Source organism: Canis aureus, chromosome 36 (assembly GCF_053574225.1).
Source record: "Canis aureus isolate CA01 chromosome 36, VMU_Caureus_v.1.0, whole genome shotgun sequence".
In the NCBI taxonomy this organism is placed as follows: domain Eukaryota; kingdom Metazoa; phylum Chordata; class Mammalia; order Carnivora; family Canidae; genus Canis; species Canis aureus.
In genome coordinates this window covers 29,694,446-29,718,925 of record NC_135646.1, presented here as the reverse complement: position 1 = coordinate 29,718,925, position 24,480 = coordinate 29,694,446, and the positions used below count along the sequence as shown (strand labels likewise).

The 24,480-nt window shown below is 41.7% G+C and overlaps 1 long non-coding RNA gene across 1 annotated transcript; it reads left to right on the top strand.

The window, feature by feature from the left end:
* Nucleotides 1-2,746: 2,746 nt before the first annotated feature.
* Nucleotides 2,747-21,490, top strand: LOC144306029 (uncharacterized). Its single transcript, XR_013373055.1, has 4 exons — nucleotides 2,747-6,296; nucleotides 13,690-14,450; nucleotides 16,551-16,664; nucleotides 17,374-21,490. It is a non-coding gene; the product is annotated as an uncharacterized LOC144306029 (long non-coding RNA).
* Nucleotides 21,491-24,480: the final 2,990 nt, after the last annotated feature.

Sequence of the window (24,480 nt, the reverse complement as noted above, 5' to 3'; positions counted from 1 at the left end):
TGAGAGAGGTTCACAAAGACATTGTAAAAGTGACCCACCATATCTAACCAACTAAATTAATAAAAGGAGGAACGTTAGGATTTAACATTTATCATATACTAATATTTTTAAAGTGTTAATGTGATTTGGCCTCAGTATTACCACTAATGATAAGATACTGAGCTCACCTAGGATAGAGATTAGCAGAAGCTTTGCAATGAAGGTGGTTTTCTTTTGTTTTGTTTTGTTTTTTGAGAGAGTGAAGTCGAGAGAGAGAGAGAGAGAGAGAGAGAGAGAGAGAGAAAATGCTGGGGAGAGGTGAGGGAGGAGCAGAGGGAGAGAATTTCAAGCAGGCCTCACCCCCAGTGTGGAGCCTGATGAGAGTTCAGGCTCGGCCTCACCACCTGAGATCACACAACTCGAGCTGAAATCAACAGTTGAATGCTTTAACCCACCAAGCCACCCAAGCACCCCTGCAGTGAAGTTAATTGATGAGTTTAGTAGATGAACTGAGGGCTTCACTGGTCCCTACACTGTGCTAGACGGTGGGATGCAGGGGGGGACCACAGAGGAAGCAAGGCGTGATCCTTGTCCCTTGTGAATCCCATACCTAGTTGAATGGGAACTAATACCACTCAGATAAAATGCAGATCCCAATGTGTTACAGAGTTGGAATGAATAAGGAGCTGACATGTAAGTGTATCCTGTGTACTTAGTAGGTATTTTACAGGTGAAAGAAAACATTCCGTGATTGAGATGCAGAAGAGATCAGCCAGGTCTAGGATAGTTCACAGAAAGGGGTGAGATGTGCTTGAAAGCCATTGTGGTGTGAATGTTTTTTAGACTTTGAGACTACTTAGACAAAAAAAAAAAAAGTTGTTTTTGATGCTGAATGCCAGTTAGATCTGCTTAGATCAGGATAAGAATTCTTTTTTGACAGTCCCACTGAACCTACAAAAGGCAGGGGGGACGTGTGCTTTTTCTTGCCCTTAATTAGTAAAACCACTTGGAAAAAGCTTTAGGATTTGGTGATTATGAGGCTCCTCGCACCTAGTGTACCTTACACTAGTTACAGGTGGTGGTATTACAACCTACATAAGCGTGCAAGGAATTTTCTCACATATAGTCTGTTCACTTGGTTACTCAAATGTTAAAGTATTACTGACACATTTGACCTCTTTTGCTTGTATTCTTGTAACTTCACTTAATACTGACTGCACTGAGTCTTCAAAAGAAAATCAACCGACATATTAACCTAATGAAACTAGGAGGAGGTCTATCTTTTATAGGAAATGAATTTGGTTGGTAAACAGCTAAAGTTAGAATTGAGTAAATGTTTTGTTTGTAACAGGTTACAGCATATAACCATATATGGTAGCTGCTACTTAACTAAAAACCACCTTATGGTCCAGCTGTGTGCATGGGTGTTGTTTCAGGGAATCTAAGCTTTATTCATTATTATCTGTGGGTGTCCTCATAAATGAGATTCTCACATGGGCCTCCAAAATTAATAAAAGAATGATCCAATGTCCAGAAATATATTTTTATTGTGAATGTTTAATCTTAAACCAGAAACCTTACCGTTAACTATTTCCTGATTGACTCTGTAAGATGATTCTTATTTTACATAGAATTGATCAAAAGCTAAATGCTAGAGCTAGGGTTTTTTTTTTTTTTCCTCAAAATAATAGATTTATTCTCTAAGTTTTTATAATAAAAAATTTCAAACAAAAGAAGTTTTTAAGAGAAGTACAATGAATAACCATATTCCTAACACTTAGATTTAATAATTATTAACAGTTTCTGTATTTGCTTTACCTATTTATATATATTTTTTTCTGAATCATTTTAAAATAAGCAGAAGACATCATGCAGTCTTTACCCCTATACATTTCACATGCTATCCTCTGAGAATATGGGCATTGTCCTATATAATATCATGTGTGTGCAGTTTGTATGTTTGTCATAGGTGGTGCAGCATTGATAGGTTAATACTGTGTATTTTTTCCATTTTATACATGTATTATAATTGGTTAAATTAGTTTCTTTAGATACTATAAACATCAGGTACGCTGGTAACTTTCATCTTCTGAGATTTTTGTAGGGCCAGGGTTTTTCTTACTTTTTTGAGTAGGCAATGGTTAAAGCTTTAAAACCTCTGACTTCGTGTCTGCCGACCTGTGAAAATTAAAAAAAAGTAAATACCTTGAAGGTCTTTTTATCTTTTGTATGCAGAAAAAGCTAATCAGAACTTTATTATTTTTTTTTAGAACTTTATTTTTTAATTTGAACTTGTAAATCTTTCTCTAAGTTTAACAAATTTTAACAAACACTTTTAAGGGAACTATGAACAATGATAGGTTCTTTTTACAGAATTGGTTAACTAAGCTCCTTTATTTCTTTATTTCATATTCTCCCTGTCTTTTAAAGGCCACAAAATTTTCAAGTATGAAAACAACACAACATCCTATTGAATTCTAGGTCTCCTGGTTGTATCTATTTGGTCACAATTTCCAAGGTTATTTTTCTGACAGCTAAATTACTTCCAACATATCACTCCAGTAATGTTAAAGGTTTAGTCTTTACAAATTCATCTTCAATTAAAAGGAATTTTTATAGCAATTGGTTAAAACTCTCAAGGAACATCAGAAATGAATCAGATAAAATCCTAGTCTTGGGGTTTTTTCAACATAAATATGAAATGTTTAATTATGATCCTTTTTCTTTTTTTTTTAAGATTTTATTTATTCATAGAGATAGAGAGAGAGGCAGAGACACAGGCAGAGGGAGAAGCAGGCTCCATGCAGGGAGCCCGACGTGGGACTCGATCCAGGGTCTCTCCAGGATCATGCCCTGGGCTGCAGGCGGCGCTAAACCTCTGCACCACCGGGGCTGCCCTTATGATCCTTTTTCTATTTTATTTTTTCCCCATGTTATTATCGCCTGGTTCCAGACACTTCAGTGAGAAATTTTCTCTATTTAATTATTTTACTTTATTGTGCAACTGCTGTCTATTTAAGTTTTCCAGTGCAACTTCTCCAAAACATTGACTTCTTCACAAACTCAGAGTTAATTGAGTGCTGCCATCAAACATGTTGAAAATGCAGATGAAATAAATAGAACACTTGTTCGAGACAAGTTGGTAGTGCCACACAAGTGTTAACCTCAGCTGAGAATTTTCCTCATCAATTTATGAAAAGTGGCAAAGTTTGTGAGTGTCCTGGCAGTCCGAGCAATTTGGTAAACAGCCTAGTTTAGCTGTGGGTGAGCACCAATGATGGTGTAAGTTAGATTGTGCTTCATATTTACGCATTCTGAAACTTTATGAGTCATCTTTGCATTAAAAGTTTGCACCTCATAAATTTGTGTTTAAAGTGCCATGTTCAACACCCACACAAAATCCTAAGCAAGCAGGACCATTCTCTTATAATGTCACAGATACCCTCTGCTGACAGGTCACTTGGGCTCAAGTATGTAGGAAGATAATTAAGTAGTACATACGTAGGTGGAGTCTTACCGGTAACTGGCTCAGCAGAAACGTTTTAAAATTTTCTGAGACTACGTACCACGTACCACTTTCAACTGTGAACTGTTAAACCAGACACCTGTGGTCTAGTCCCATACCCTGCTACTGATTATCCTTCCCAGAAGACAGTGATTTCTTTGGTAGCACAGTCTTATACTGTAGGGCCATTCAGAATATCCTCATTTTAGTTATGGGTTTTTCTTTTTTTTTTTTAGATTTTATTTATTCATGAGAAACAGAAAGGCAGAGACACAGGCAGAGGGAGAAGCAGGCTCCATGCAGGGAGTTCGACGCAGGACTCCATCCAGGACCCCGGGGTCACGCCGTGGGCCGAAGGCAGGTGCTCAACCACTGAGCCACCCAGGGATCCCCTAGTTAGGTTTTTTAGAACACACTCTTTCTGCCTTCAGGTTCCCAATGACATAATGTAAGGATGTTTTCCACCAAAAGTTAAAATGGACTAGGTTGTCCTTTTTCTTTCTGAAGTCAGCCAGTTTTTCTGTTGTCAGAATGTGTCCATATATTTATTGGGTGGATTTTTTTGTATGCATTGGCTCTCAGAGTGGACCACATACATCTTTGATTTTTTTTTTTTTTTTTTGATGAGAAGACAAGACAACTTGTATGATGAGAAAAATATAGGTAGGTACTTAACTCCAACTGTTACTATTAAAAAGGCATTTTGCACTTATTTTAAAAATTAGCATTTCAAGGTGAGATAGATTTGAGGTTACCTAATTTCAACTGTTAGTATTAAAAAAGCATTTTGCAGTTATTTTAAAAATTAGAATTTCAAGGTGAGATAGACTTGAGGTTACCTAATTTATTCTGAGAATAAAAAATTAATATGTTGTAATATTTAAAGGTGAGTAGAAAGATCTCATTTCCCAAGACCTTAAACAGGAGAAATAAATCACTTTCTCCTATGTCCCCTTATTAAAAAGACAACTAGTTCTGCTTTGTAAAGCAAATGATCTAAAACAAGCTTATTTAATCTAGCAGTTGTGTTACTGCCATGTATCAAATTTACCATTTCCCAGCATTGGACCAACTGCCCTACATTTAATCCTCTGCAAGTCCAGGAGGTTATTGTTAACCCATTTTGCAGATCACGCTGCTAGGAAGTAGTAACCTGGGCCAGTCTGTCTGATGGCAAAGTCCACATGTGCCCCCATCCTGCCACATTTCCTTTGAACCAAGTGGCTGGCCTGTGCTATTCTAAGCCTTTTGCTTTCTAGAACAATAAACACTTTAAAATGCGGATGAAACTTCACTAAACACATAAACAACTAGGCTATGAGTATTGATCAGCTCTTTAGTTGTTAGTGGTGTCTAGATTCCAGCAGAAGCTTCCTAGAAGTGAATATCAAGCTATTCTGAAGGCAGGTATTTAAGCAGAGAAGTAAAAGGACGTTGCACTGCCTTGGGACAGGCCCAGATCGGGTAGTGGGAAAATCACATTCAGGTACCATTAGGAAATGTAAGGGACTAGAGCAAAGAATTCAAGCAAAAATTTAATTAGATTTAATTAGAGATGAAACCTCTAGAAAAGAGAATGCCCATTAAATGAAATCTTTTGAAACTCGTATGACATTCTCACTTAATTTGAAAAGTAACTAGAAGCTTTTCAGGAGGGTAGTTAAATAGTCCGAAAAAATGTTTGGAACACAAAAAGTAAAACAAATGGGATCCTTAAAAAATAAGGCGTTCCAAGGAGCCCCCAAGGGGCCAATTCTGGCTCTGAGGTATGGAAGGAGTGACAGGTACTGTTGCAGGTGTCTGACATTCAGGTGGCCAAAGTGAGCAATGAGAATAAGGACTGAAGTGAACAAGAACGAAGGCCGCCCAGTCACGCAATAATTCATTCTTAGCAAACATTTGTTAAGTCGTGTGCCTACAAATAACCAGGCACAATGTTAGGAGCTAGGAACACAAAGATCTTAAGACATTGTCCCTGCCCTTGTGGGGCACTTACTATCCAGGAGAGCAAGATAGCGATCGAGACCATTGATGATAAAGTGGCAGGACCTGTTAACAGACCAAACTAAATGTCTGGCTCCTGCTAAAGGAACTTATTGACCAAGTAGATGAAAAATATCTATGACTCTGGGAAAAGGAGGGAATAGTAGTGTCACTTTTCCAAAAAAGAATTTAGGAAAGAAAGAGTTTGGTGTTCGATGACATTTTCTTCCCCACACGTTCTGTTTTGGAATTGTTGATATATGTGAGTAGGACTGCCATGCAAGCGATAAATATAAACAAAGGTAATGCAGAAAGTCCAAGCTGAGGTTAAGGATTCTTGAGAATTTGAAGTTGTTTTCCTAGAAGACTCCACCAAGAGCAAAGCTTGTTATAGAAAACTGATAATCCACAAATAAACCTTAACACCATGATGGAAGGTTAAGGTGTATTTTTGGTATGTTGTTGAAAGGAAGAAGAAACAGGGGATTCAGTGAAAGAAACAAATTAGATTTAGAACCAGGGTTCATTTGACTTCATTCATATCTCCAAATTTCACCCACAAATTATTAATTACAAAGAGAAAAAGCTAATTTTACAATTGTGAAATCTAGTGTATTCTTTGCCGAACTGAGTGAAAAAAATTCTAGAAATAGCACTTAAAGCTTGCAGTTGTGACCTAATTAATCCTTTTTTATCATTACAGTTGTGACCTAATTAATCCTTTTCACACCCTGCAAATTTGGAATTATTTTCCTTGTTTTATGAAAGAAAAAACTGCTCCAAGAGGTGTAGGAACTCATTGATACCTAGAGAAGGAATCTGTTTACAGGTAATGATTGCTTCTGCTTGGGTTTCTGTCCTTAACAAGGAAGGAAAATTAGACTGTACATTTAAAAAATGCAGGTTGCCTCCAGCTCCTCTATGCGAGCCAATGTGAGAGCTCTATTGAAACAATTATGGAAGGGTTGGGAAAGAAGCAGCATGGGCACTGATGCTTAAGATAAATTCAAGATCCAATATGTAAGTATTGTACTTTACTTCTTAAATCAAAGGTAAAAAAAAAACCTCAAAGGTAAAAAAAAAAAAAAAAACCTCAAGGGTTTTCTAAATACAACAAAAATGACCATCATTGACATTTTTTAGGCACATCTAAGGACATAAGAACACATAATAAATTAAGGTATAATTCTTATTCCAAACATTTATGACCTAAACAGTGTTATTCTGAACAAATGCAGGGAGTAAGAACGACACCTGTTCTCTACTGTCACTCAAGGGCATGAGGACCAAAACACGGATGTCACTGTGGGCCGTGGTGGCAGCTGCTTCCACGGTGAGCTCTGTTTGACGTGAATTTGAAGCCCTCACTTGGTCTTAGTGGAGCTATTTAGGATTTACCTGGAAACAAAAGCCGAGACACTGAAAACTCTAGAGCTCAGGTCAAGACTGGCGTCATAGATTTGGGAGTTACTGGTGTCTCACAAATTCTGGTTGCAGCCATGAGAGTGGATGAGAGAAGGAACATAGAAGATAGTGAAAGATAATCGCAGGAACTCTTGGTGCATATGGAGCCGCTGGAATGACCAGAGCCACCAAAGAGAACCCCGAGCCAACAGCAGAACTAAGAGGATACTGTCCTAGGGGCCACCGGGTAGAGGTCAGCCGTCGTGGCGGATTAGACAGGAGTCCCGTCGCTGAGAACGGGTTGAATTTGACTCTTGAGAAGCTGGTCACTGTTGACCTCTCAGTGCCACCAAGCAGGCTAATTGGGGGGATTAATGGATGCAACCCTTTATAATGCAATCCAAGTAAAACGCAACATGCTACTTAAACAGAGTATGAAGGTTACCAGCTGGCCAGATACAGGCGTTTACTCAGATGGCAGGATCGCCGGTTCCTTGATAAACGCCGCGTCCTTCCCTCGTCACAGAGACTTAGATTTACTTCAAGCTGTTTGCCACAGCCAAGCGTCCTGTGCACACAGAGTGCAGTGCCCCTGGGACCCGAAAGCTTCTATCCCCAGCTCTCGCCCAGAGTCTCCATCTCAAAAGGCTGAAGTAGAAATCTGGAACAACTCATTGGGAACCCCAAACTTCACAGCAGAACAGATTTGTGTACAAGAAAACATTTGTTTTCTTTTTTCTATGTGTTTCATTCAGCAAAATAACATTTTAACAGTAAAATACTGATGAATCTCAATCAACCCATGATGCCAGGCCACCATCACAATCATCTGGCTATTTATAATAATCTTGTGTTTGTTTTAAAATACTACTTTTATTTTATCAACTGCTTATTTACAGTTTTTAAGGCCTCAAAACCAGGTAGCAAATATCAAAAGGGATGTTTAGAAGAAGACGGTAATACTTCACCAATGAATATATTTTTTTACAGATCTGAAATATGTTTTAACCTCTCGAATGTCCTTGTTTACCTCATGCTAAAGGTAGCTTGGAGGTAGGATTAGAACACTCTAATAGCTGCAGTTCAGCCTAAACACACTGTCCCTGATCTCACAGAAATGATGAACCCTGATGACTTTAATTCCATGAAAGGGAATCTGACACATCTGCTCTTGGCTTCTGCCACCAAAGGGAGTGGAAGTGTACCTAATAGAGCTAAAAAGGAATATGTCCCCAACCACATCCTGGCAGTTTGGAAAGATGGGCCTGCCCAAACTCTAAGAAAATGAGAATCGAGAGTAAAGAGCTATAAAAATCCAAATTTCAGTAGTCTACAAGGTAATTAACTTTTAAAAAACCTCTGAGTTAAGGAAATTAGCCTTTTTGAAATTCGCTGTTTTTAACTTAATAAAAGCAGCTTTTACAATTCACTTGATTCTCTCAAAATCTCTCATGGGATGTCCATTTCATATTTGTCTGACTACGGGTGGGGCACCAGAATTCTAATATGGTGAGCGTTTCCTCGTGGGTGGTGGTACCCACGCACAGATGGAAGCATCTAGGGAACCCTTCCCGTTGGAGGATGTACAGTGTTGAGATCACGTGCCCTGTTCCCAAAATGAACCTAGGCCCATCTGTTGAGTGACTTGTTAAAGGTCTCACAGCCCCCAGGTGACGGAGCCAGGGCGACACCCTCCCCGGTCTAGCGCTCTTTCCCCTGCACCACTTTGCTTCTCCACCAGGGAAGACTTGTCTTACTTCCCCGAACAAAAAACTTCTTACTATCCGTGGTTGGAAACAATTCAGGAAACATGAACCTGAGTCCTGGTGCGTCTACCATTTATTTGACTTCCTACCACCAAGTCCCTTTATATTTCGTATCTAAAGCTACATTATTGGGGTTCCTGGGTGGCTCAGTTAAGTGTCTGCCTTCGGCTCAGGTCATCAGCCCTGGGATCGAGCCCTGTTATCAGGCTCCCTGCTCAGCGGGGAATCTCCTTCTCTCTCTGCTCCCCCCACCCCGCCCCACTTGTGTTCTCTCTTACTCTCAAATAAAAAATAAATAAATAAATAAATAGATTAATTAATTAATTAAAACAAATACCTTAAAAAAAAGGCTACATTTCCCTTATCCAGAGAAGTACACTTTGGCAGTTCAAAGCCAAGTGCTACAGATCGAAGGACTGGCTCCTTTTATAACTGGCTTCATCTTCAGGTGATGAGACTTTTAAACAAGTCATTAAAGCTTTTTGACCTTCAGTTTTCTCATTTGTAAAATGTAAACCCTAAGAGGTGCTCTCGAAATTCCAGAATTATGGTGAGATTATGGCATATTAAAAAACATAAAGGTGCTCTAAAGCAAAGGTGCTGGAAACCTTACGTGATTCCGTGATATCTTGATAATCCATGAGGTTGTCTTACAGTGTTTAAACCATGGCTAAGGTTTGGTGCCTGCCTTTGGCCCAGGGCGCGATCCTGGAGACCCGGGATCGAATCCCACGTCGGGCTCCCGGTGCATGGAGCCTGCTTCTCCCTCTGCCTGTGTCTCTGCCTCTCTCTCTCTCTCTCTGTATGACTATCATAAATAAATTAAAAAAAAAAAAAAAACCATGGCTAATAGTTACTGAGGAAAAAGAATTCTTGGAGTCTGCAATTTTTCTTCCCATTAAAGAACATGCTTTAGTTTTTTGTTACATTCCTACTTTAAAAAATGAAGGGACTTTTTGAAAACGCAATAAAGGGACTGTTTTATTTGAATATTTAGGAGTTGCTGTGATGCAGCAAAAGAATATTGACTACGGTTCAGGACACCGAGATTCTAGTCCTTGGCTCTGCCATTGTCTTTATTATTTTTTTAATATTTCTTTTTTTTTAAGATTTTACTTACTTATTCATGAGACACAGAAAGAGAGAGGCAGAGACACAGGCAGAGGGAGAAGCAGGCTCCACCCAGGGAGCCCGACGTGGGACTCGATCCCAGGACTTGGGGTCACGGCCTGGGCCAAAGGCAGATGCCCAACCTCTGAGCCCCCCTGGGTGTCCCTGCCATTGCCTTTATATGTGGCTCCCTGAGTCACATCTTTGCGATGCTGGAATTCCTCATCGTCTGTATAAAGAGGGTGGGCTTTCACGGGCTTCCCCAGCACGTGCCCTTTGATAATCTGAAGTGTATCGACCCCGTCCTAGTACACAGGCCTTTTGCACAAATTTCAGTGGACTCAGCCTCACCCAATGCATAATGGACTCCAGGTTAAGAAGCCCTACCTCATTGATCTCTTCTAGCTTTAATCCTCCAGAAGGCTACAACGAAGCTGTCTGAAGCTATTTTGGACAAAGATGGCATTTCATTTCCAGTTATTTATTCATCAGAGTTCAACCTGAATCTTACATATGGCAGGAGATTTCTGGCACCAGGCCACTGCACAAACAGTGGAAATTTATAAGAAAATGATCTGATGGCCTCAGTATTATTAAAAATGAGAACTCCTGAATCTATCATCTCATATCTTAGGCATCGATCAATGACTTGGCTCGCACATCCAGGCCTATAACTAAAATAAAATGGCATCTGGTAAAACAAGGTCTTAATCTCTGTTCACATTGAAAAGCAAATTCAAGAAGCTGAAATACCTCTCGCTGCTTGAAAATGTACACGGGGGGACAGCTAGGTGGCCCAGGGGTTGGGCAGTCTCTGCACCAGGGCCCATTCAGGTCAGCATAAGCGCACGGGAGGGGGTTTTCTGGAAGGGTACAAGGATATTTCAGGGAATCACAGACAGGAAGGCAGTGCAGCTTTGGAAAGAACCGGAGCCTGGGAAGTTGGGAATCGGGCAAGCGTTCTCTTCTCTTGCTGTAGCACAGGAGCTAAGCGCTTCCCACTTGGCCCTTCCCTCCGTGTGTCTGTCGTGAAAATGATGGGAAAGGACCCCCCTCTCCTCCCCAAGGTGCTGCCCAGGCCCAGGCCCAGGCCCGCGCTACCAGGGGCCTCCTGCGGCCTTGGGGCCCGGGGCTCAGGGCCAGCCCTCATCCGGGGAAGGCAAGCCTGGCCAGCAACGCGGGGCCATGTGGAAGCTGGGTGTCCTCCTGTCCTCTCTGTCCCGACGGACGCCAACGCCGGAGGCTGCCCGCGGCCACCACACCCCATGTCCTCGGCAGGAGGGTTGGCACAGTCGTAGCACATGGCACAGGTTTTCGTGCTAGAAGTTCTGGGCCATGGAACCACCTATTAATCTCTATAGAGCTTTTCCAGGACAGTTGGGAAAATGTTGATTAGCTTTGCAACCACAGAATTGTATTCGTCAGCGCCGTCCTGGCTGCGGGACAGGTGAGCGCCCTTGGGCCACCTGAAGGGCAAGCAGAAGCCAGGTCAGAAGCGCGCTGGTGTTTAAGGGCAGGAGGGCGACAGGCCTCTATTGGGCCTAAACCGGGAACCCCAACACCTGTCCCCCAGTCTTTTCAGCTCATCCCCACTATTGTCCCTGCCAACTGGCGTCACTTGCTCCCAGTTCACCGGGGGGCAAGGACTGCCAGCGACAGTGAGCGTACCCGCTTGGCCAGGTGGTTTCTTGAGCTACGAACTTGCACGTATGTCCCTGCTGTGCACTCCTGCGCCCCCGGAGCCATCCGCATGGACTAAAAGGGAATTAAGGAACTTCCAGCCAGTGGGCAAAGATAAACAGTCAAAGCTTGCTTGCTTTTTCTTTTTTTCTATTTAAAAAGGAGGCTCTTTTGTAAGAGTCTATCAGAAACAATAGTTCTGGAAGCCAAACTTTTTTTTTTTTTTTTTAAGAGCAGTTGAAGGTTCACAGCCAAATTAAGGGGAACTTACAGAGATTTCCCAGATATTGCTGGCCCCACACATGCATAGAAGCCAAGGCTTTTGATCTGAATTAGGTAGGTTTTTATGGAGGAGAGAAAAGGATTGTGAGAAGTGAAAGGAAAGGCCTTCAAGGATGTAGGGCATAAAATTTGTGTTGTAATAATAATAATACACTGGAACGAGGGTGAAAGAAAACCCTGATGGTAATTACCCCGTCCGCAGGGAGGAGTGAGGTCTAGTGAGATCAGTAGAGCCAGGATGTTAGGGGAGCCACGTGGAGGGAGGCAGAGTTGGTCTAGGGAGGTACCAACACCGGGGTTGGGAGCCACGTGGGGAAGCCCATGGGGCCACTATGAGAGTAAGGCCCTACTTGCCATGGTCCTCTGTACCAGGGAGCCACGATGATCTGGGCTTAGTTGCCTTGCGACCTGTTGAAGCCCTTCCACTGACAGCAGCGAGCCCATCACATCCCCTGGCCCTTCCAGCAGAAGGGGCCCCCCGGACTCCGGAATTTGAGAACCTCCCTCTCAGCTTCCCATGTTGATAATTGGCCTTTCTGACAGAACAGGACATCTGTCCACCACGGAAGGTGGCTCCTGACCTCAGAGGTGGGTAGTGGTCTGGACAAAGGTTGCCACTGGCCCTGTTCCTGGCTGGTACTAGACAGTGGAGAACGTGACCTTGTCACGGAGGCACACGGATTGCGGCCCTCTACCTCCAAGTCCAATTCCCAGTTGCCAGGGAGGAGGTTCTAAGCGGCTTAGCCTGGGTCTTGTGTACACACCAGTTCAACCAACTGTGGAAAGAGGAGCGGAGATTCATGTGCCTTAGGTGGGGGGATGTTGCAGGGGGATGTCATGGACAGGGTATATATTTCAAAGCGCTTTCATAGGAAACTCTTTACACAGTTGTAATTCGTACAATCGGATCATTACACGTATGTAGCTCTCAAACTAACAACATTTAATGAACTATTATATCGTCTTGGATATGACATCTTTGTGCCCCAGTTTTTTCACTTAAACCACAAAGACACTGGTAAAAGTATCTCGAATGTTTCTTAAACTCTTGATTTAAGGTTGCGTGATTCTCTTTATCTCACCATATGTATAGAAGGCCACGGGCTGATCGTTCAGACAGCCAGGAGGAAAAAATCAAATCCTCTGCTAAAATAACCAACACCTTCTGTACATGCAAACACACGAGGTAGGTCCTCCCCCCCGCCGGCACACTGTGTCACTACCAACCCAGCCACCTGCCCACTCTCCCCACGCGCATGTACACTCATCTACCACAGGTTGCTCGTTCCCACTCTTCAGGATTAAAATCCTTGTCCTGAAACTGTGAGGGGAGAGAGGACGTTTTGTAGGACAGATGGGCTGAGGTAGAGGGAGGAGAAGGCTGGAAAGGGCAGAGTCACGTCTCTCCTCTTGGCCTGATGTGAGGTCCTCTGTGCAGTGAGGAGTTGGAGGCTGGAGTGGAGTGAGTTAGTCAGGAAGACTCTGAAATTTTGAGTACAGGCAGAGCTGCTTCAGGATCCCAGGTGACGAGGGGCCGAGACACCCCAAAGACTGGCAGCAGGGGGAACAGACCCACAACCCTGGACCAAAACTCTGGAGCCCTTGCAGGCTGGTGGCCACAGTGAGCCTTCTCCCTACCGCCTTCTGAGGAGCAGATGCCACCAAGCTGGAGCTAAAGCAAAAGAAGAGGAAGAAAGGACGCCGTGGGTGCATGTCCAGCAGGGTGCTGGCATGGTTTGGGAGTGCCACTTACTTGGGACTCACTTTCCCGGAAAGCCAATGTGCTGCATTGACTCAAAACTTTGTTTCCAGACATTACAGGGTGAGTTATATCCCCCTAAGAGGTCATATGTTGAAGTTTTAACTCCCCAGTACTTCAGAATGTAACTGTATTTGGAGACAAGGTCTTGAAAGAGCTAATTAAATTAAAATGAGGTTGTATGGATGGGCCCTAATCTAATATGATCGGTGCCCTTACAGAAAGAGGAAATTTAGGCCGCGGCACATACAGAGGGCAGATGAAGTGAAGACACAGGAAGAAGATGGCCATGGACAGGACGATGAGAGAGGCTGGAACGGGTCCTTCCCTCACAGCCCTCAGAAGGAACCATCTCGATCTTGGACTTCTAGACTCTAGAATCATAAGAAAATTAAGTTCTGTTTTTTAAGCCACTGGGTTCATGGTACTTTGTTACAGCAGTCCTAGAAAAATAATACCGGGACGTTATTTTCCAAAGGAAGTGTCTTGATTTCTGCATTTTATAAACTTCTTAATAAAACAGACTAAAAGATTCATTGAAATATAACTGGTTTTTTTGTTTTGTTTTGTTTTGTTTTTTAGGAACACGGAGAAGACATTAATATTATCCATGTAAATAAAACATGTCACTGCAGAACAACAAAAGCTATCCCTTCAGCCCAGCTAGTGACTAATGACGTCACTAATAGTGAAACAGTCAGTTTCAAATGATTCCATAACAATGTTCTCTGAAAAAGACCAATGAACTGCTTCCATCATGGAGTCCCATGGGATTTCCCACAAAAGGAATTCTTTTAAACTCAGAGCTGGTTTAGAAGGTGACTAGCCTGACGTTGCCTGTCCTGGTCCTCCAGGCCCTAGGAAGTCACATGGACACACTGGAGAGAACCGGGGGGACATGGTGATGGGGAGCCGCCTACCAGGCTGGAAGGCGGTGGTTCTGCTCCTCTGGTGTTTGAGTAGAAATATCAAACAATCTCCAGTGAGTATCGCGCAACACACGAATGCCCTATTGTGTACTGCAATTTAAGTTGAGTACCAAGCATGAGATCCGCGGCTGGTTTCCTGAAGTCTTGACCAGCTAAAATTACGACCCCGGGGGCACCTGGGTGGTTCCACCAATTAAGCATCCAGCTCTTGGTTTCGGCTCAGGTTGTGATCTCAGGCTGGTGGGATTGAGCCTCCGTGTAGGGCTCCGGCCTTAGCACGGAGTCTGCTGAAGAATCTCTCCTTTGCCCCTCCCCCGGTACGCATTCTCTCTCAAATAAATAAATAAATCTTTAAAAAATAAATAGAATAAAATTATGACACCAGTTATGACGAGGCATGATGCTATTTACTGGAAACAAGTGATTTGTCTTATTACCTACATTTTGAGCATTTACAGGGTACCCATGAAGTTTCCTATTTCAAAAAACTGAAAAATAAAACCAAAAAAAGAGAAAGACAGAGGAACAGAGAGAGAATTATACATAGGTTGGATCTTTTGGCCAAATTGTTTTAGTTTTCACTTTGGGCTAGAGGAGTTAATCTCTAAATGAAGGTGACTTCCTCTTATTTCTGTAAAAGTTTCTTGCACAGAATACATTTCACTTTCCAAGTTTGATATAAAAAAAAATTAAATAGAACAGTTTTGGCTGTCTGCTGGGTCAGATAATTATGATTCTGTAGCTGAAAACTAATTGAAACTGAGGCAGTATTCTTTTCCAAATGAAGCAAATTCCAGTGGGTTCAGCAAAATAGAATTTGATTGATATTAGTGACAGCAGTGATAGAAAAACTGAAAAGTGAAAATACTGTGTTACATTCAGGTCATGTAATAAGTCAAATCTTTTGAACATAAAGAAGTATATGGCTTTCATTAATAAAATATCCGTTTATCCCCAACCGTATTAAACACATGTGGAACAATATTTAAAGAAGACTGGCTTGAATTTATGATATATTTGTTAGGTTCTGCTTGTATTATCTCTTCTATATCATTAGAAGAACTTTGTAATTAGGAAACAGTTGGATTCGTTCTTTCTCTTCTCCAATTACCTGATTCAAATATTTTTAGCCTATCAACTTTCATAAGATGAGCTGTTTTCACCAAAATATGCTTAGGCAAAATTTGAAGGGGAGAACCAAGAAAGGGTAATTAGTCTGACTTCCGATTGGTGCCAATGATTTTCTTTTACTTAAATTTGAAACCTGAGTCATTTTTGAAACTTCTTTTTCTCTATCCTTTATATTCAGTCAGATACCAAGTCCTGTTAATTCTTCATTTGTATTTTCTCACACAGATATCCATTTCTTTCTAGCCTTATTGTTACTCTTTAGTTCAGTACATTTTCATCGCATGCAATTTCAACCTGTCTTTTCTATCCTCCAATCCATTCTGTATATTGTTTCCAGAATAATTCCCCCAAAACTATTTTCCTCATTCATTGCCTTGCTAAAGAAAACACAACAATTTCAATGACTCTCTAGTGCTAATAGAACAAAATCCAAATTCCTTAGGCAAGCATTTTTTAGGCTAAGTCAGTACCATTAAGAATTCTCTATCTTAATGCCAATGCCCCTGACTCACTAAAAAAACAAAAAAACAAAACAAAACAAACAAACAAAAAAACAAAGTATATGCTTTGGCTTACATGACCTTACCATCTGGTACTTCAAATTTTTTATCATGTGTCTCATCACCAGATTTCTCATTGCCTGGCCCCTTCAGATTAATAGTGAGTTTGGATTCCTGTTTGGGTTTGGGTTGAATTTCTTCCCGAAAGGGGCTTCTGAAAGCTAGTGCAGCCAGTGATAGCCTCTGACAAATCTGACTCAGCTGGGGAGCAACACCCTAGCCTTTACCAGCTGGGAAAAGGAGCTCAGATAACTTTAATGCTGTCTTCAATATGGCCTCCATATATGCCTCTTTCCCTATGTAAATGATTTATTTCAGCAAAGAGTCCATTTATGGAACCCTAAATCTCTACTCATCCACGTTGAGTCCCCAACTATGAAAGTCCAAAGGGAGAGTTCATATCAGAATCCCTATTACTCATCACCAGAGAATGATAAGGCCCCCTCCTGTTTGTTTTTTTAGGATATTTTCTACTAACATGGATACAGTCTGGGAATCCAGCATGACCATCTCTATGTTTCATCTTGTTCTTTGTTTCTGTCGACAGTAGGTCTCCTCCTCATTGCCATTAACCAGGTATGACCAGCTCTAGTAATCTGCTTGAGGGCAGAGTCCCCTCCAGCTCTGTCTCTGCGTGATCCCTTGGCTTGCCATTCCCTACTTGATGAAATAAATAGAGCCTCAGTGAAGTGGTTTTTTGGTGGTGGTGGTGGTGTTATTGTTTTTTCCCATGGGAGTGTCAGATCCCAGAATAGAGGACAGTGTGAAAGAAACACTGACTGTGTTTCTATCTGAGGTATTCCCTTGTCCCATCTTAGAAAAAGCCCTTCCCAACTTGGGCTTTAAAGGAAAGATGTCTTCTGTAGATCCATCTTCCTATTCTTTCCTCCCTCTACTCCCCCAACTCCTCACTAAGGGGTTCATCCTCTGGGAAAATTCCTTCCATAGGAGGAAGAGAAGGCACTGTCCAAGGAAGCCATTTCCATTCCTGAAACTTGAGGTCCTCAGGCTTTGACAAGGTGTTCTTTGAGGGCACTGATGCTGGTTCGGTCAGCTCTCGAGGGAAGGGACAGACTCCAGGCCCCTGAATGAGGGTGAAATAGGATGTTTTATTACCAGTTTCATCTCCCCACCATGAGAACTGCAATCAGTTTCCCTTGCTGGTAACCTAGAAGTAATCATACTTCACCAATGCAAGCATTACGTTTTGTCTAAGAACACAATCTAAACTCACATTGAAGAAAGGATGTCTCTATTAACTGTGTTTTTTTCTTATTCTTTTCAGAAAAGTGGAACCTACTGTTTTTAAGGGCAAGAAACAATTGTTTCTTTACTGGACCCAACTTGAAGATTTGAGTCGCCACACTAGCTATCCAAAAGGGGTGGCTCAGGCTTCACTCAGATTCTTTGGATTCCACGTTTCCCCTTAATAGGACTGTGACAATGAGGAGGATATTCTAGTTTATCCCATCTCTCTGTATTGTGCTCATATAGCAATGATTTAACTTCTCCTTTACAACTTATGCGGAGGAAATACATATGGACTTTGTGGGATATGCAAAGATAAATGAGCAATCTGAATTCCAGGAGTGTAGAAACTAACAAGTGATCTAAGTATGTTAGCAACTGGTCATGATATAAAAAAAATGAAATAACTTTTTTAATAGGTTGCAAATGAGTATGGAGGGGTGTGGATTTTAACTGGGGAGGGTTGATTTTGATCAAAAAAGCTTTCTTGGGAGTGGTGTCATTTAATATCCTTCAGTATGAGTGGGATCTTGGTAAGTGAATAATGGCATTGAGGTCAGATGAAATAACGTACAAAGGCCTAGAGTACTAGAGAATATGGCACTGTTGGGGAACAGTATGGATAAACAACAAAAATGCATTTCTAGCTTTGAGAAAAAAGAATATTCTTATCTAATTTTTGGTTGAGAAATATAATTCTCTGTTAATGGGAAGATTGGATTGGAAAGTCATGTATCAAATACTTGATAGGGCTGGTGAGCTTTGCTTGGACATATGATGCTTCCTTAAGGTCATCTGTAGCTAGCAGAAATCCAGGCATGTCATTTCTATGCCTTAGAGGATCTTTTCTGTTCCTTGAGGCCTTCCATCTCCCCATCAATGCTATTAACCAATTTTGAATTCTCCTGGTAACACATAGAGAGGGTCAGAGTCCCTCTTTGTATTGTATTACACTAGAAATACCCTTGGAAGTACATAGTAGAAATATAGGTGACTTTAGGGGATCCCTGGGTGGCGCAGCGGTTTAGCGCCTGCCTTTGGCCCAGGGCGCGATCCTGGAAACCCGGGATCGAATCCCACATCGGGCTCCCGGTGCATGGAGCCTGCTTCTCCCTCTGCCTATGTCTCTGCCTCTCTCTCTCTCTCTCTCTCTGTGACTAATAAATAAATAAAAAATTTTAAAAAATAGGTGACTTCATAGTTAGAAAAGAAAAACCATTAAAGTAAATAATGTGCTAATATCACTTTAATATTTACCTCATTATTCATAATGGTTATTATGTATGTTTGAAGATCCATAAAATTGATTTTCTACCCACTGGGGAATAAATGCGCTATTTAAAACTAGAGGCTCACAAACAAATCTCCTGAGGTGCATGAGAGCACATTTCCCTCCTGATAATCACCCACAATTAGAACTGATTCTTGCAGATACATAAATTAAAGCAATAAAATGAGATAACTATAAATAGCGCTGCTTATTCGCTCTGAAGGAATCGAGCTGTAAACTACAAATCTTTGCTCAAAATAACTTTGTTCTGTAGTTGCAAACACTGATAAGAATAGGTTATGGAATCACCAGATGGGAAGAAATCCTAGTCTTTTCTTCCAAACTAGACTAGATCAAAGGCACAAGAATCTGCCCGGCTCTGATCAGCTGTATCGATGAGCATCCAGATTAGGCTGAAACAGCATTGAGAGTGTCAATGGGTGTTCTTACCTACTGCTCACACCTAACAGTATTTCTCTCAAGAGGTGAGACCTGGGCAGATGTCACATGCTGTGCCGGTGCTCAGGGACAGAGCATCCCTTCTTATCCAGGGGTGGGTTGGTTGAGAGCCCTGTCCTGAAGAGGCTTCTGAGTTACTGTGTCTGAAATCAGGATACCCACGTGAATGTGTCTGTGGGGAGACCAGGGGCCAAGGTACGGAACTATAGCAGGACAAAGATTCAAAATCAGCGATTCTGAAGGGCTTGGAGTGGATGGGTTGGGTCCCTTTAAAAGATTTGAAATGCGGTGGGCCACACTTCCATTCCTGGATATTAAGTACAGACACTGTCTCCTCAGAGCAAGTTTCCTTAACATGAACTGCTTGAAAGACAATTGACTAATTAAAGAACATGTTTTGCATAACCCAGATTTCCTACAATTATAATCAAGAATTAGTACCAAAATAAGAAAAATGAAAATGCTATGGCTCACTCAGGCTAGGAATACATTGCTGCTTTGTGTGGCTGGCTGGTCATTTAACTCTTTCTTTTGTTACACTAGTTTTGTGTTTTGTTTGTAATAACAATGAAAGTGATAATAATTGTGTTTAAGAGACTCTAGATGCTAACCCCATCTTCCATGGCATAGTCACGTTTATAACAGATTTTTTGATAATGTGAGCTTTCCATAGTAGTATAATTTATGCTCTATGGCAGAATAGATATTTTCATTTACATTCCCTTGCTTTGAATTTAATATTATTCATTTCAAAAATACATCTCCAAGGACTTTATAATACAGATTAAATAAGATCTACCCATTTCTCCAGCTATTCAATCAGCCACACTCCCCCCCAAAATTTTTTTTAACTCTTTTAAATCATGTATTAGAACTATCAAATCTTAGAGGTGAAACAAAGTCGAAAATCATCTGGTTCCAACTATCCGTTCCCAAATGAAATATGAGAAATCATGAGTAAAGGAAGTGATGAGGCCATCGAGGGGCAGGGCAGGGAATGCCAATACCGGACAAGATCTGGGCAGGACCCTGCGGGGCACTTCAGTGGTGGAGCCAGGATAAGGAAGAGCTTCCTTGCTAGTTTTATCTGGTGCTACAGAGAAGCCAATCTTTACTACACTGAAGAGTTCATCATACTGAAGTTAGAATTCTCAGAAAAAATTTTTTTGCCAACTCCATGAGTAAATGCCATTTCTTTCAATGATGTGTTTTTGCAACCCGAATTATTATATGTTCCTTTGAGAAATGTGTTACTAAAATTCTGATGGCTTAAATATTTGATGAGGAAGCACAGGGTACAACTCTGCATGGTACATACTGAAAGGGTTTTATATCAGTAAACTGTGCTCGAAAATTAAAAGAACTTTAGATTTTCATCTCAGAATTTCAACTGTAATGACATTCAGACATTTTTTGTGTGAGGTGGTTTTGCTTTAATATATATTTCTTTTCAATGACTGCAACAGGCTTGCAAGATCGAGATCACTGTAGAGAAGAAGACAGGGAAGTCCAGAGTGGGTGTAACCTGCCTGTGGTAAAACACAGCAGGTATCAGCCATGCAAGGATCTAAACTGGGTCTGACCTAATGCAAAGTCGGGAAAAATTATGGGAGAAATAGTTGTTTCTTCAGCTTTTATACTCATTTTAAGATAAATTTTTTTATTTACTTATTTTTTATGCTCTTCAGCAGAGTCTTCAGGATCCTCACAATGAAACCCTGCTCAACTAACCTAATCATTTCTTATAAATTGAAACACAATATTCCTGTTGTCTCAATATCACCCAGAGAGTATCTTTTATGAAACCCTGCAAAAACAGAACATCTACAAAAAAAGAAATTTAATCTGTCTTCTTTTAAAAGATAACACTAAATTTATTAATTTAATCTTCTGACATTTCAAAACACAAAACATTTTTATTACAAAACAATATATTCACATTATATTTTAAAAGTATAGAAACAGAGATGAAAGAAATAAATTCTAACTCCATTGGACTAAAAAGGCAACTGCTTGCATGTTGTCATGACTTTTAAATTTCATAGTTTTTTCTTATGCATATTATTAATATATTATTATGCCTATTATTAATATATAATTTTTAAAGTTTTTATTCATTTTTATTTATTTATGAGAGACACAGAGACAGAGGCAGAAGGGGAAGCAAGCTCCCTGCAGGGAATCTGATGTGGGACTCAGTCCCAGGACTCCAGGATCACGACCTGAGCCAAAGGCAAATGCTCAACCACTGAGCCACCCGGGCATCCCTTATTAATATATTATGAATTCAGAATATCCCCTTTTCACTTGTTAACCTTAATATCTAAGCATTGGTTGTTTAACCTTGACTCTTTTGTTAAAGCAAATAAGACTAGAAAGAGTGAGTAGAAAGAAAAAGAACAGAAAGAATGAATAAAAGCTTCCTTCAGCCCTTACTGTGTTGAATTCTAATTTTTTCTGAAGGCCTCATCCCATCCTCAAATAGTAAGTGGGCATAAATATCTTAGTTATACGCTCAGGTGGCTATAACAAAATGCCATAGACTGAATGGCTTCAACAGTATTTATTTCTCAGAGTTCTGGAGATGGGAAGTCCAAGGTCCAGAGGCTGGCCGATTATTCTGTGCCTGGTGAGGACCTGCTTCCTGGGTTGCAGACCACCACCTGCATGGCCTTGATGCATGCACATGGAGAGAGGGAGCTCTCTGTCTTCCTCGTCTTATAAGGGCACTAATCTTATCATGGGGCCATTCCTTCATGGCTTCACCTAAACCTAATTACCTATTAAAGGCCTCATCTCCAAATATCATCACTTGGGAAATAGGCTTCAATATATGAATTTTGGGAGGACACAAATATTCAGCCCAAAATAATAAGAAAACTATAGTTTAACACAGTAAAAGCCCATCCTAGTGCTGGAAGCAGAGTCCAAAAAGTTCAACCAAGGAAAATGGGGCCAGTGTTACTGTGAGGTTAGTGAATGACCTGGGTGATGGGAAACTGTCACTAGTTACGTCACATCTGAACTTGAGCTATCACAGGGCATGCTATCTTTCGGTTTTGAAGGACCCTTATAAGGATGGGTATAAAGAAAGGAAATGAGCTCGTGAAGATGATGCCCCTCGTCTTCCCTTGTTGGATATTATGAGAGCCATTTTAAACTGTGTGTTTAAGGCTGAGAAGTTCCATTTTCAACCTGCCAGCTCTAATGAGTTAGTGATGCCCACTTGAGCACTGCATTGAAGGGAAAGAAGAGGCCGTACCTTGGCTGAGAGGAATCGAAAGCCTGATTGATTAGTATTGTCCAGAATGACTGTGGGAGGGAAGGATGTAGGTGTGCATACTGTAAATTGGGCTTCCTGGGTTTCAGGCATGTCAGTTTTACTACTAATGAGGACATTCAGGGAGATCCTTCCAGAGAGGGTGAAGAAGAGAGGGAAAGTTGCCTGAAAGGATTGCCAGAGAATCTGAGAGAGTAAACGAAGCTGGTGACCTGAGTCAGGAAGAGCATGATTATTCCATGGGCTCAGAATAAGCCAATCACGAATGCCCTATAAATATGAAGAACATTGCTCTCTCTCCAACTGGAAATTAGCGGGCAGTTTAAGAAGGGGCTGGAACAGGAAGTGTCTCAGGTCCACTGTGGTGATCTTTAAGAGCAGACAAGCCTGTGGAGTAGATACCCACCATCAGTGCCACACAGCTGGGAGTGGGATGAAGCTGAGTGGTTGAACTTCACCTACAGCAGTAGCTCTCAGTGCTGACTGCATCTCAGATTTACCTGGGGAGCTTTACAACAATACGTCTGCCTGAGATTCACCCTAGAGAAGTGAAGTAATTATCTTCTGGGGGTATTTTAGCCCAGGTATTTTAGCTTAAGAGCTTCCTAGAATACGTGGACCACTGGCCTAAAGGAAGAAGAACCAGTATACTGGAATTCCCAGTTACTGAGAAGGATCTGAAAGCTATTGTGGAAGAGAAGGATCAAGAATGGAGCATGGTGAAAGAATTTGAGAAGCCCTCCATCCTTCCTACCAACTTGTAGCCCACTGCACTCCATCTTGAGCTATACTGAGAGCTCTGGGGCCTAAGGGGAGGACTTCATTCAGTAGCTTCTCTACCAAGTCTGGAACTGAACAGAGAGAGTGAGCAGAATGTAGGAGCTGGAAGAAGAATAGGAAAAAGGGAAAGAGAAACATGGAGAAATAGCAAGGAAGCCAAGAGTTCTCCCAGTCTTTAATATGTTTGTAAAATTCTACTCAGGGCGTGGATGTCTGAGAGAATCAGGCGCTTAGCTCAGAGGAAAGCAGCCACAGGGACCAAGCTAACTGTGTTTAAATGTTTGAATGAAAAGTCCTAAGTGCCCGATTTTCTACCAAAGCCAGCCATGTGCCAAATTCGAGAGTAAGCAACATCCAAAATTCTTGGCATGTAGAGAGGGTTAGACTTCCTTATTGTGGCTCTAAAAGCAAAATTAGGGTTGAGGGATTTAAAGTTCCAAGATGCAGAATTCAGCTTGACCACAGGAAGAACTTTCTATATGAGGGACATTTTATAAAGGTAAAAAGGACTTTAAAAGGGCTTTAATCTGATGCACAGAGTCTAAGTCCTGGGTCCACCGCTATCAGCTGTGTGATCGTGAGAAATGTACTTAAGCTCTCTGAGTATTTCCTCGGCAACAAAATATAGGCGATAATATAGTTTTGAGGCTCATATGTGATTACATATATAAAGGCCAAAATATAACATACAGCATTGAGCAGGTAAACAGAAGATTCATGGGAAGCTTTCTTGTTGCCCTAACCCTAACTGGATCCAAAGATGAGGGCAAATATGTCAAAGATAAACAATAAATAATAAGTGAATAGGAATCAGACATTCCTTCCAAGATTTATCAAGAAGTGCGTGAACTGGGCTTGCTTCTCTAAACCTGCTCCCAGTCCCTGTAAGCAGGCAGGAGCCAGGGGGAGAGAATTCTGGAAAGTCCTTTATCCCGGGGAGGAGGGGCCTACATTGTGATGGGAGTTTTTCCTGCTCCCTCCTCATTTACCAGCCAGGCCTGCGCCGCAGATGGGTTGGCCTCCCTCTGCCTAATGTGGTGAGTGGAAAAGAGCATGGGAAGGAGGGCAGGAGCTTCCGTGACCAGGATCTAGCCCTTGGTGATGGATTGGCGATTTCAGCTGGGGTCAAAGCCTTGCTGCGGGGGGGTGGCGCGGCAGGCCTGAGCTGGTCTCCCCAACATCACACCCAGGAAGGGACCCTGGCCACAAGGAAGTGGGGGAAGCACCAGGAGCAGGAGCACATGGTAGAAATGGTGAAGTGGGGGGCCTCCTCTGGGGCCCTGGGGGTTCCCGGAGTCGTGGACGTGGCCGCAGAGGGGGGCCACCACCAGGCCTTGCAGAGAGAAGCTCTCTGA